This window comes from Alosa pseudoharengus, unplaced genomic scaffold (genome assembly GCF_046254945.1).
Source record: "Alosa pseudoharengus isolate Yale_2024_CS ecotype anadromous, Long Island Sound unplaced genomic scaffold, YU_APseudo_1.1 YU_APseudo_1.1_scf_12, whole genome shotgun sequence".
Lineage (NCBI taxonomy): Eukaryota > Metazoa > Chordata > Actinopteri > Clupeiformes > Clupeidae > Alosa > Alosa pseudoharengus.
Genome location: NW_027468587.1, coordinates 39061195 through 39076309, shown reverse-complemented (window position 1 = coordinate 39076309; position 15115 = coordinate 39061195). Strand labels below are relative to the sequence as shown.

Here is a 15115-nt window from a genome sequence, read left to right as displayed (position 1 = left end):
GTTAGCAAAATTACCAAGCCACTACGTTGCGGCAACGTAATTTGTTTACTTAATGGCAACTTCCTGTAGGCAACGTTGTGGCAACGTAATTTGTTTACTTAATGGCAACTTCCTGTAGGCAACGTTGTGGCAACGTCACTTACACTACCAAGAGGCAACGTTATCAAAATTACCAAGCCACTACGTTGTGGCAACGTCATTTGTTTACTTAATGGCAACTTCCTGTAGGCAACGTTGTGGCAACGTAATTTGTTTACTTAATGGCAACTTCCTGTAGGCAACGTTGTGGCAACGTCACTTACACTACCAAGAGGCAACGTTATCAAAATTACCAAGCCACTACGTTGTGGCAACGTCATTTGTTTACTTAATGGCAACTTCCTGTAGGCAACGTGGTGGCAATGTTGCCACAACGTTGCCAGAAAGTAATGTCGCCATGACCAAATGGCAACTTATAGGCAACGTTGCCATTTGGTCGTGTGTTAGCTGGGTAGCCGCGTTGAAAGATGACAACTGCAAAAGTTGTAGGGCAGTGTATCGTAGGGCCAACATGTGTGTGGTTTGCAATTAGAATAAACAAGAAATAACATTTCCAATAATTTCCCATGATAAATTACATAATATTTGCACCTTCCTTCCTTGTGAAGCTCACATAATTCTAATGATGTCACCGTATGTATGTGAAATGTAATACAACGTTGCCACCTAGCGTTCGATGTATTTAACATTAACGTGACATGTCCGGCTTGTACTGTCGTCAAATCCATGCTTTGAGGAATACAATCTTTTTTATCATAGTTCCCTCTTCAATTAGCGATTACCAGCTCGTTTTTGTAACAGAGATAGCTGTTTATTGTCCCTAGGTTTACAGAAACACCTATTCATATTAATATGTAGCCTATGGAGTGCTGCCGACCACTGTTCATTACGGCCCAGAATGCCTTGCATGTCTTTATAACAAAACAACACAGTAAAACCTAAATGCCCGTAAACATATGCATTTGCATACTTGTAAAATTTTTACAGTGCATGAAAATGCACTGTACTGTTCTTCCTAGGCTTCTTCTTATTCTTCTTCTAACGTGTTTAATGCAGCTTCAACCGTTTAACGTAGAAACTTCATTCAAACTATGTTACGTAGGTCTTACTTATGACATGTGGGCTTTGTATTTTTCATCTTTGTAACTTTTATACTTTTTAAACTATTAATTAAAAACTACTCAAAATTTCCCCATAGACTTAACATGGGCTGATGACATCACAATGGACTAATTAACTTGATTTGCACCTGGTATCATCTTCCAGCTGCTCATCTAGGCCCCATCAAAGAATCAGTTCAACTGATTGCACCTGTATCAACTGTTTTCTACTGAACTAGACCAACTCTCTCTGTCTCTCCATTCTACAAGGATATAAGACACATTTCATCCAACTTTCTATCCATTCATCCTCTTCAAACCATTCACTCATCCACCCATTAAACTATCCATCAACATCCATTAAACAATCTGCCTATCAACATCCATTCAACTTTCTGTCTATCAACATCCATTACACTATCTACATTTAACTTTTAAACTATATACTCTGTCTCAGGCTTTAAGCATACAATATGGCTCTATTAAGACTGCCGTTAAGCAATTAGAATCCTATGGCAGGTGTTCGGGCCAGCTGCATCAACTGCCAGTCTCAGGCTTTAAGCATACAAACTGGCCCTATTAAGACTACACATCCTGTCCAACTGCTTCCTCTGCCAAAAACTGTTTCAAAATAAAAGTCCTCACTACAATATTTCACTGTTAAACAATTTAACCCTTTAAACTACTGAACTTTTTAACTGTTCAGCCATTGTAACTGTTACTTGTCATCAACTATGACTCCTACCCACTGTAGCTAGTTAGCATGGTTAGCATAGTTAGCATGTTAGCATGCTAGTTAGCATTTTTAGCAAAACTGCTAAAAATGATTAGCTAAGTTAGCTAAGTCACATGGTTAGCATAGTTAGCATGCTAACATGTTAGCATGCTAGTTATCATTTTTTATAAAACTGCTAAAAATGATTAGCTAAGTTAGCTAAGTCACATGGTTAGCATGCTAGCATGCTAGTTAGCATTTTTTTATAAAACTGCTAAAAATGATTAGCTAAGTTAGCTAAGTCACATGGTTAGCATAGTTAGCATGCTAACATGTTAGCATGTTAGTTAGCATTTTTATAAAACTGCTAAAAATGATTAGCTAAGTTAGTTAAGTCACATGGTTAGCATAGTTAGCATGCTAACATGTTAGCATGCTAGTTAGCATTTTTTATAAAACTGCTAAAAATGATTAGCTAAGTTAGCTAAGTCACATGGTTAACATAGTTAGCATGCTAGCATGTTAACATGCTAGTTAGCATTTTTTACAAAACTGCTAAAAATGATTAGCTAAGTTAGCTAAGTCACATGGTTAGCATAGTTAGCATGCTAGCATGTTAGCATGCTAGTTAGCATTACTATTAAAAATGATTAGCGAAGTTAGCTAAGTCACCTGGTTAACATAATTAGCATGTTAGCATGCTAATTAGCATAGTTATCATAACTAATACAAATTATTAGCTAGGTTAGCTAAGTCATATGGTTAGCATAGTTAACATTTTAATATTGTTAGCATGCTAGTTAGCGTAGTTACTTGGTTAGCATTATTATCTTTAACATAGTTAGCATAACTACTAGCAAACATTGGAGCCATTCCAATTGTTAGTTATCATCAACTATCTGCCTAAATAATTTAACCATTTCAATTATCAACCTATTTAACTGTTCAGTCATTCCAACTATAGTAAACCTTATCTACCAAGCAAATAATTTAACCATATGAACTCATCATATTTTTGCATTTTCATGCACTGTATGTCCTTCAGGAAATGCTTTTCTAGTTAGAGTGCATGAAAATGCACTCTACTGTTCTTCCTAGGCTTCTTCTTCTTATTCTTCTTCTTCTTCTAACGCAGTTAATGCAGCTTAAACCGTTTAACGTAGAAACTTCATTCAAACTGCGTTGCGTAGGTCTTACTTATGACATGTGGGCTTTGTATTTTTCATCTTTGTAACTTTTATACTTTTTAAACTATTAATTAAAAACTGCTCAAAATTTCCCCATAGACTTAACATGGGCTGATGACATCACAATGGACTAATTAACTTGATTTGCACCTGGTATCATCTTCCAGCTGCTCATCTAGGCCCCATCAAAGAATCAGTTCAACTGATTGCACCTGTATCAACTGCTTTCTACTGAACTAGACCAACTCTCTCTGTCTCTCCATTCTACAAGGATATAAGACACATTTCCTCCAACTTTCTATCCATTCATCCTCTTCAAACCATTCACTCATCCACCCATTAAACTATCCATCAACATCCATTAAACAATCTGCCTATCAACATCCATTCAACTTTCTGTCTATCAACATCCATTACACTATCTACATTTAACTTTTAAACTATATACTCTGTCTCAGGCTTTAAGCATACAATATGGCTCTATTAAGACTGCCGTTAAGCAATTAGAATCCTATGGCAGGTGTTCGGGCCAGCTGCATCAACTGCCAGTCTCAGGCTTTAAGCATACAAACTGGCCCTATTAAGACTACACATCCTGTCCAACTGCTTCCTCTGCCAAAAACTGTTTCAAAATAAAAGTCCTCACTACAATATTTCACTGTTAAACAATTTAACCCTTTAAACTACTGAACTTTTTAACTGTTCAGCCATTGTAACTGTTACTTGTCATCAACTATGACTCCTACCCACTGTAGCTAGTTAGCATGGTTAGCATAGTTAGCATGTTAGCATGCTAGTTAGCATTTTTAGCAAAACTGCTAAAAATGATTAGCTAAGTTAGCTAAGTCACATGGTTAGCATAGTTAGCATGCTAACATGTTAGCATGTTAGTTAGCATTTTTTACAAAACTGCTAAAAATGATTAGCTAAGTTAGCTAAGTCACATGGTTAGCATAGTTAGCATGCTAACATGTTAGCATGCTAGTTAGCATTTTTTACAAAACTGCTAAAAATGATTAGCTAAGTTAGCTAAGTCACATGGTTAGCATAGTTAGCATGCTAATATGTTAGCATGCTAATTAGCATTTTTAGCAAAACTGCTAATGGGTCATTCTACGAAACCGGTGCCTTTTGCGTCCGGTCCATTTCATGAGCTCTCAACAATGTAAAAATGTGTCAAAATGTATTTCAAAGGATCAAACCTGTTCATTTAAGTGTTATGAATTACATAATGCATATTTCAATGTCATTGTAAATATAAATCCTACACTTTTTAGTCATCTTTACCAAGGACATGGCCAATTTCCCCATGTCCGAAAGTCACATATGGAATTCGCACCTAATATATTAATTAGAACATTTCATTTTTTAACCAAATTTTCATTAATGTCATGATTAAAAATATGCTCTTGATACTATACTATATGTTTTTTTAAAATAAAAGTATGATTTCCTATACAAAAATCATGATTTATGCCCGTCCCGTAGTTTTACATACCACCCCATAACGCTTACATGTTCTGGCTATTACAAAGACACTGTTTCTTTAAGTGACCTCACAGACAGCAGATGACATCACTCAAACCCTTGCAGGAGCCAAGGTCTCAAGCAGGCAAGTTCCCACACAATTTGATATGATTTATTTGCTCTTTTTGGTAGTTAGATAGGGTCCGTTAAGCTTAACCTTACCACCCCATAACGTATAATAGATAGGGAAACTGTTAAATTAGGATTTTTTTTTCAACTGTAATGTAAAGTGAAGGAAATTTTAAACTGAATGATATATTTGCTATCTTAGCTAGTCAATAACAGTGCTAGCTGCAGTCATTCTGAGGTGAAATTTACCACCCCGTAACATACCACCCCATAACACTTTGTATCGTTATGGGGTGGTAAGGGGAATGTAGAGGGGGTGATAAGGGGAATGCAGAGTGGTTGCCATTGCCATTTAGATTACACAATTCATAAAAATTATATTTATATATAGTTTTACATACTGTGATGACTGGGGGAAACCTCTGTTCTTTCTGCAGTGAGCCCTTAGCAATAAGTCCATAGCAACCAGCTAATCTGTTGAATGCTGGTTCATCAGTATGCATTGGTCACTGTTAATATTTTATGACTATATTGTATGCCAATGTTAGCCTACTGGAGACTATTGTGGTGAGAAATAATTATTAAACAGCTTAACTAGTTGTGATGGACTTGTTGGGAAGGGCTAACTACAAGCAGAAAGGAGGTTTCTGTGGTCATCACAGCAAATGAATGCATTTCAAAATGTAGACTACTTAGCTTTTTTGTGTATCTAGTGACAACCCAGTCATGAACTCTCTCTCTCTCTCTCTGTCTCTCTCAACTTGGCACACACACCTAGTCAGTGTAAATAATTATGATAATTTTCATAATTTGCAGACAATTATGGCTCCAATGAGCAATGCTGAACGACAGCGACTGTTCCGTGCTCGCCGCAATGCCGATCCAGAGAGGAGGCAGCAGTATCTAGAGATGGAGCGGCAAGGAGACGAGATGTCGAAAGAGGGAAGAAGTTGTTGATCAAAGACCTGAGTGAGAGGGACCAACGACAGTTAAGGAAAAAGTGGAAGGAACAAAATGAGGCCCCGTCCATTTATTAGGGAAGTGCGGTGTAAGTTTAAATGTTACTAACGAAGGTATTATAGCAATATTATAAATCTGGCGACGGAATAGCCTAGAACTTGGGTAGGCCTAGCGTTTAGTAGCCTATGCACTTGCGGTGATAGCCAAAACTAATGTGAATCGCGGACTATCCTACAACCAAAGAAAGTAAAGGAGATTATTTGTACCTGCGTTAGCCAAATAAAGGACGGGACTGCACCCTTCACAAACCGTAAAAATGAAGTTTATTAGTTTTACAGTTGACTACAGTTGACAGTTCACTATCAGTCCACACAAACAATTCTGGTTTCCTTGCACTAGCCATTTTCGTCGTAGCCTATTATGTCTGTTTGTATAGCCTACAGCACGCAAGCTTTGGTCAATTTCTGTAACAGAAACAATGCCACCTCTAGGCCTGGGATATAAAGTAACGTGTTGAGTCGTGTTGAGATGGATCCGTTTGGACGCAAATATTCTTGATACGGTTCCAGGGAAGACGGAGGAAAAAAAGATTGGTTTGGTACGTGTGGACTAGCCCTGGAAAGCAGGCAAAGGCTAGCCTGGAAAATCCAGACCCTGATAATCATGTAATGGCCCAACTCGAGGGGTGGCACCAAGCATGCATTTGAAAATCTCACTGCACGCAATTGGATAACACCAGACCAATGTTTACTCTGAATGATTACGGACTTCGACGCAATTGGATAACACTACGATCAATGTTTCCAACGTTGCAACGCTGTCGACATCAGTTTAGCTCGCCTCTGGCCCGCCTATGTCAGATACGATTTGATTGGTTCTACGGGATGCAAGGGGAAAAAGTAACGTGCATCATTGCTCATTGCCAGAGTGCCTCGCAGAGACAATTCCATTGTGCTCTTGCGAGAACTCTGGATTTCCAGGGTAGGCGAAGGCTAGAATGAAGGCTTTTGACACCCCTCCTGAGAGTACTTTATCTTTTTCAATGTACTCAATTTTATGATCATATATCAAAATGAATGTACTCAATCTTCTGAAATCTATCCATGTTGAATGCACCCAGTATTACATGACATAACATGCATTTTGAACTTCATATCAATAAATATGTTTATATATACTTTGGATCTTGACTTATTACGACATTAACAGTCCACACATATGTCCAGAACTAATCAAATTATTGTTAAATTATGGAAACAAACAAAATTAACCACCCCGTAACAGGATTTACCACCCTGTAACATGACTTACCACCCCATAACATGTGTGTTTTTTTAAAAAAATACTAGAGAGTGAGTGAAATAGCCCATAAATAAATGTTTGATCATAGTGTGATGAAGTGGGCCTATTTACACATGTAGCTTTAATTTGACAATAGGGAGTAAAATAGCCAATATTGTTCAAAACACCAACCAATGGGCATGCGGAATTCACAGTTTGAAGATTAGAATCTAAATTCTGCAAATCTCCAATTAAAAAAGAAACCTATAACTTTTAATATCAAATTAAGGACATTTTTATGACAGGAAAACATGAAATGTTCTGAATTCAATGTATTCATTATGTCTAAAATGGAGCGCATCTTGTCCGTTACGGGGTGGTAAAAAAAAAGACACCTGGGCTACAATAAAAAGGAAAATATTAATAGGGATTTATGCCTGAGGTGGGAAAATATTTTTTTATGCAGGTCATATATGTCTTATATCATGTGGATGTCTTAAAATATGGTTTGTCCTACATGATTTTTAAAAAAAATGTCAAAGTGAAAAGGCACCGGTTTCGTAGAATGACCCTAATGCATTTTCATGCACTATATTTCCTTCAGGAAATGCTTTTCTGTTATTATTATTACAGTGCATGAAAATGCACTGTACTGTTCTTCCTAGGCTTCTTCTTATTACAGTGCATGAAAATGCACTGTACTGTTATTCCAAGGCATTTTATTATTATTATTATTATTATTATTATTCTTCTTCTAACGCACTTAATGCAGCTTCAACCGTTTAACGTAGAAACTTCATTCAAACTATGTTACGTAGGTCTTAATTAGGACATGTGAGCTTTGTATTTTTCAACTTTGTAACTTTTATACTTTTTAAACTATTAATTAAAAACTAATCAAAATTTCCCCATTGACTTAACATTATGATTATGACATCACAATACAGCCGTTAAGCAATTAGAATCCTATGGCAGGTGTTCGGGCCACCTGGATCAACTGCCAGTTTCAGGCTTTAAGCATACAAACTGGCCCTATTAAGACTACACATCCTGTTCAACTGCTTCCTCTGCCAAAAACTGTTTCAAAATAAAAGTCCTCACTACAATATTTCACTGTTAAACAATTTAACCCTTTAAACTACTGAACTTTTTAACTGTTCAGCCATTGTAACTGTTACTTGTCATCAACTATGACTCCTACCCACTGTAGCTAGTTAGCATGGTTAGCATAGTTAGCATGCTAGCATGTTAGCATGCTAGCATGTTAGCATGCTAGCATGTTAGCATGCTAGTTAGCATTTTTTACAAAACTGCTAAAAATGATTAGCTAAGTTAGCTAAGTCATATGGTTAGCATAGTTAGCATGCTAGCATGTTAGCATGCTAGTTAGCATTTTTTACAAAACTGCTAAAAATGATTAGCTAAGTTAGCTAAGTCACATGGTTAGCATAGTTAGCATGCTAACATGTTAGCATGTTAGTTAGCATTTTTTACAAAACTGCTAAAAATGATTAGCTAAGTTAGCTAAGTCACATGGTTAGCATAGTTAGCATGCTAGCATAGTTAGCATGCTAACATGTTAGCATGCTAGTTAGCATAGTTAGCAAAACTGCTAAAAATGATTAGCTAGATTAACTAAGTCACATGGTTAACATAGTTAGCATGTTAGCATTGCTAACTACTAAAAATGCATTAGCTAAGTTAACTAAGTTAAGTATTGTCCACCTATTTAACCGTTCAATCATTCCAACTTTATTAAACCTTATCTTCCAAGCAAATCATTTAACCATATAAACTATCCACCTATTTAACTGTTCAGTCACTCCAACTATATTAAACCTCATCTACCTAGCAACCAATATAGTTTGTTTTTACTCTGTATGATATTTTACATCATATTTTTTGCATTTTCATGCACTGTATTTCCTTCAGGAAATGCTTTTCTAGTTATTATTCTTCTTCTAACGCACTTAATGCAGCTTCAACCATTTAACGTAGAAACTTCATTCAAACTATGTTACATAGGTCTTACTTAGGACATGTGGGCTTTGTATTTTTCATCTTTGTAACTTATATACTTTTTAAACTATTAATTAAAAACGAATCAAAATTTCCCCATTGACTTAACATTGGGCCTTTATGACATCACAGCAATTAGAATCTTCTGCCAGATGGCCAGGCCAGGTGGCCAACTGTCAGTTTCTCAGGTTTTAAGCATACAGTCTCATTCTAAAAGACTACACACCCTATTCAACTGCTTCCTCTGCCAAAAACTTTTTCAAAATAAAAGTCCTCACTACAATATTTCACTGTTAAACAATTTAACCCTTTAAACTACTGAACTTTTTAACTGTTCAGCCATTGTAACTGTTACTTGTCATCAACTATGACTCCTACCCACTGTAGCTAGTTAGCATGGTTAGCATAGTTAGCATATTAGCATGCTAACATGTTAGCATGCTAATTAACATTTTTAGCAAAACTGCTAAAAATGATTAGCTAAGTTAGCTAAGTAACATGGTTAACATAGTTAGCATGCTAGCATGTTAGCATGCTAACATGCTAGTTAGCATTTTTAGCAAAACTGCTAAAAATGATTAGCTAAGTTAGCTAAGTCACATGGTTAGCATAGTTAGAATGCTAGCATGTTAGCATGCTAGTTAGCATTTTTTACAAAACTGCTAAAAATGATTAGCTAAGTTAGCTATGTCACATGGTTAGCATAGTTAGCATGCTAGCATGTTAGCATGCTAGTTAGCATTTTTTAGCAAAACTGCTAAAAATGATCAGCTAAGTTAGCTAAGTAACATGGTTAGCATAGTTAGCATGCTAATACGTTAGCATGCTAGTTAACATTTTTAGCAAAACTGTTAAAAATGATTAGCTAAGTTAGCTAAGTAACATGGTTAGCATAGTTAGCATGCTAGCATGTTAACATGCTAGTTAGCATTTTTAGCAAAACTGCTAAAAATGATTAGCTAAGTTAGCTAAGTCACATGGTTAGCATAGTTAGCATGCTAGTTAGCATTTTTAGCAAAACTGCTAAAAATGATTAGCTAAGTTAGCTAAGTCACATGGTTAGCATAGTTAGCATGCTAACATGTTAGCATGCTAGTTAGCATTTTTAGCAAAACTATTAAAAATGATTAGCTAAGTTAAGTAAGTTAACTAAGTTAAGTAAAAATGATTAGCTAAGTAACATGGTTAACATAGTTAGCATGTTTTAGCATAACTACTAAAAATGAAAACATTAGCTAAGTTAACTAAGTTAAGTATTATCCACCTATTTAACCGTTCTATCATTCCAACTATATTAAACCTTATCTACTAAGCAAATCATTTAACCATATAAACTATCCACCTATTTAACTGTTCAGTCACTCCAACTATATTAAACCTCATCTACCTAGCAACCAATATAGTTTGTTTTTACTCTGTATGATATTTTACATCATATTTTTTGCATTTTCATGCACTGTATTTCCTTCAGGAAATGCTTTTCTAGTTCTTCTTCTAACGCAGCTAATGCAGCTTCAACCGTTTAACGTAGAAACTTCATTCAAACTATGTTACGTAGGTCTTACTTAGGACATGTGAGCTTTGTATTTTTCAACTTTGTAACTTTTATACTTTTTAAACTATTAATTAAAAACTAATCAAAATTTCCCCATTGACTTAACATTATGATTATGACATCACAATACGGCCGTTAAGCAATTAGAATCCTATGGCAGGTGTTCGGGCCAGCTGCATCAACTGCCAGTCTCAGGCTTTAAGCATACAAACTGGCCCTATTAAGACTACACATCCTGTTCAACTGCTTCCTCTGCCAAAAACTGTTTCAAAATAAAAGTCCTCACTACAATATTTCAGTGTTAAACAATTTAACCCTTTAAACTACTGAACTTTTGAACTGTTCAGCCATTGTAACTGTTACTTGTCATCAACTATGACTCCTACCCACTGTAGCTAGTTAGCTAAGTTAGCTAAGTAACTTGGTTAGCATAGTTAGCATGCTAGCATGTTAGCATGCTAGTTAGCATTTTTAGCAAAACTGCTAAAAATGATTAGCTAAGTTAGCTAAGTCACATGGTTAGCATAGTTAGCATGCTAGCATGTTAGCATGCTAGTTAGCATTTTTAGCAAAACTGCTAAAATGATTAGCTAAGTTAGCTAAGTCACATGGTTAGCATAGTTAGCATGCTAGCATGTTAGTTAGCATTTTTAGCAAAACTGCTAAAAATGATTAGCTAAGTTAGCTAAGTCACATGGTTAGCATAGTTAGCATGCTAACATGTTAGTTAGCATAGTTAGCAGAACTATTAAAAATGATTAGCTAAGTTAGCTAAGTCACGTGGTTAGCATAATTAACATGTTAGTTAGCATAGTTAGCATAACTAATAAACATGATTAGCTAGGTTAGCTAAGTCATATGGTTAGCATAGTTAACATTTTAACATTGTTAGCATGCTAGTTAGCATAGTTACTTGGTTAGCATTATTATCTTTGTTAACATAGTTAGCATAACTACTAGCAAACATTGGAGCCATTCCAACTGTTAGTTATCGTCAACTATCTGCCTAAAAATTTAACCATTTCTATTATCAACCTATTTAACTGTTCAGTCATTCCAACTATAGTAAACCTTATCTACCAAGCAAATAATTTAACCATATGAACTCATCATATTTTTGCATTGTATTTCCTTCAGGAAATGCTTTTCTAGTTAATAATACTCTCCCATCATGATATTTAACAATAATGAAAAATTTAATTTGAATACCGTCAATGTGAAAACAACTCTATTATGTAAACTATATAGAGCTACTGTTCTCCTTGCTATTTCAGTTCGTAAGTCCATACTATCCCATGGCAGAGCAAGGATTTCATGATTGGGCAAGGTTGCCCTGAGACATTGTGGCTGTCCAGAGATATTGTGCATACTTGGAAGGCATTGTGATAGACTTGCAACTGCAAAGGCAAAAGGTGATAGTTACCAAATACCTTTGGGTGGTATGCCGAATACTGGAAACTTTTGGAATATTTCTTTTCTTTTAGCTTATGCACCCTCACATTGGAGTCCCGAGTTCATAAACAAAATTTGGTATCGATATGTGACAGCGTTCCTGAGATATGGACGACTTCCTGTTTCGGAGCTTCGCCGCCGATTTCGTTTGGCTGTGACGGGCAAACGCTTTTGAAAATCAAAAATCCTTTCTGTAACTTTTGTGAAGCTTGGTCCAAGGATCATGTACGTCAAGTTTCGTGAAGTTCGGACCAAATTTGTGACCTGTGAAACTTTAGTTTCGCTTTCTATTCAATCCAATATGGCGGAATAATGACAAGGGTCAGTGACATCCTTTTCAATTTCCACACTACACCGGTTCCGGCCGGACATTCTAGAGTTGGACCGGTGGCGATATCTCAAAAGGTCTAGGAGCAGGAGCTGACGAAAAATTGGGGTTACAGGAATAAGAAAACTTAAGAAGAACAATAAGTGTGCTGCTTTCAGCAAGCACACTTAATTAAATATAGCTGCAAGCAGCAATGCGGGGGCCTAGCAGAGCGCTATAGCAGGAATGGCGTTGCCATGGCATGAGCAAGCACTCATAGCAAGAGGCCAAATTACACCTATGTCCTTGTGCGTTCTCACAATCAGCTACCATGTCCCTCTACCAAGTTTGGACTTCATACACCAAAGTGTTGCTGAGATGTGAGCTCAATTTCTTTATTACAGCACCCCTAGAGGCCAAATGAGACCACTTTCCTTGCATGTCCTCACAATCAGCTAATATGTCCCTGTACCAAGTTTGGACTTTGTACACCAAAGCGTTGCTGAGATACAAGCTCACTTCCTGTATTACAGCGCCCCCTATAGAGGCCACATGATGCCAATTTCCTAGTGCGTCCTCACAATCAGATACCAAGTCCCTGTACCAAGTTTGGACTTCATACATTAAAGCATAGCCGAGATGTTAGCCCACTTCCTGTTTGGTGGCTTCATCGCCATATTTGATTGGCTGTCACGGGCAAACAAAAATGAAATTAAAAGATCTGACAAGTATCGTTTGTGCGGCTCGGTCTGAAGATCATCTCCGACAAGTTCTGTGAAAATCAGATGAAATTTGTAACCGCTGAAACTTTTCGTAGAGTTTGGACTAAATCCATAATGGCGGAGGTCCAATATGGCGGAAAGTGATAGGATAGGGGTCGATGAACTCTGTATGGTCAAAGGATTCAGACACTACCTCAATTGTGAAAATCAGACAAAAGAGTCAAGGATCACGCGCATGAACACATGTCCAGCATTGAACTGGTGGTGGCGCTAGAGTGTTCAATGTATATGCATATAAATTGCTGTGAGTGATTGAGACAGTGTCCTGACTAATGGTATCGAGTTTTGTTATGTTAACTCAAAGTGCCACAGAGATGTTAGTCCACTTCCTGTTTGGCGCTTCATCACCATATTTGATTGGCTGTCACGGGCAAACAAAAATGAAATTGAAAAATCTGACAAGTATTGTTTGTGCGGCTCGAGCAGAAGATCATCTCCGCAAAGTTCCATGAAAATCGGATTAAATTTCTGACCGCTGAAACTTTTCGTAGAGTTTGGACTAAATCCAATATGGCGGAGGTCCAATATGGCGGAAAGTGACGTAATAGGGGTCATTGAACTTAGGTCGGTCCAGGGATTCCAACGGTGCCTGATATGTGAAAATCGGACGCACCGTTCAATGGTCACATACGTGAATGCAATCCAGGTTCGACCCATTGGTGGCGCTAGAGTGTTGGGCATAGAGTTCTGTAAATTGGTGAGAGTGATCATGGGACAGTGCTGAATCAGTGTGCCAAATTTTATAACTTTAGACCCAGCGGTTCAATTTTCGGCCAGATTTTGACCTGTTGGTGGCGCTAGATGGCTGGGTTTAGAGGTCCGTAAATGAGTGTGAGTGGTCAGTGGAGTGTCCTGAAACTTTCTGCCAAAAAATCTGAACTTTTTAGCCAGGCGTTCTATGGGCTGCCATAGACTCCAATGGCAGAAGTGTAATAATAGGAAAAGCTAGTAACTCAATGGGTGCCTTCGCAGCTTCGCTGCTTGGCCCCCAATTACTATGTTGGAATTTATAAGCAAAATATTCATACAAGTTACTGGTTTGAGGTAATGGATGTGTACTTTCTGGTAAAATCAGTGTATTATCAACCATTTTACAATGTTTTAAAGCCATCTGTGATTCTTAAATGTAAATATAGCTGCAAGCAGCAATGCGGGGGCCTAGCAGAGCGCTATAGCAGAAATGGCGTTGCCACGGCATGAGCAAGCACTTACAGCAAGAGGCCAAATTACACCAATGTCTTTGTGCGGTCTCACAATCAGCTACCATGTCCCTCTACCAAGTTTGGACTTCATACACCAAAGTGTTGCTGAGATGTGAGCTCACTTTCATTATTACAGCACCCCTAGAGGCCAAATGAGACCACTTTCCTTCATGTCCTCACAATCAGCTAATATGTCCCTGTACCAAGTTTGGACTTCATACACCGAAGTGTTGCTGAGATACGAGCTCACTTCCTGTATTACAGCGCCCCCTATAGAGGCCAAATGATTCCAATTTCCTAGTGCATCATCATAATCAGGTAACAGGTCCTTATACTAAGTTTGGAGTTTGTACACCAAAGCGTTGCTGAGATACAAGCTCACTTCCTGTATTACAGCGCCCCCTATAGAGGCCACATGATGCCAATTTCCTAGTGCGTCCTCACTATCAGATACCAAGTCCCTGTACCAAGTTTGGACTTCATACATTAAAGCATAGCCGAGATGTTAGCCCACTTCCTGTTTGGTGGCTTCATCGCCATATTTGATTGGCTGTCACGGGCAAACAAAAATGAAATTAAAAAATCTGACAAGTATCGTTTGTGCGGCTCGGTCTGAAGATCATCTCCGACAAGTTCTGTGAAAATCGGATGAAATTTGTAACCGCTGAAACTTTTCGTAGAGTTTGGACTAAATCCAATATGGCGGAGGTCCAATATTGCGGAAAGTGATAGGTTAGGGGTCGATGAACTCTGTATGGTCCACGGATTCAGACACTACCTCAATTGTGAAAATCAGACAAAAGAGTCAAGGATCACGCGCATGAACGCATGTCCAGCATTGAACTGGTGGTGGCGCTAGTGTGTTCAATGTATATGCACGAAAATTGGTGTGAGTGATTGGGACAGTGTCCTGACTAATG

General features: G+C 37.5%; 1 protein-coding gene across 2 annotated transcripts in view; it reads left to right on the top strand.

Moving 5' to 3' along the window:
* Nucleotides 1-15115, top strand: part of aplp1 (amyloid beta (A4) precursor-like protein 1) — a 170900-nt gene that overhangs the window by 51805 nt on the left and 103980 nt on the right. The gene's annotated exons all lie outside the window — the stretch shown is intronic.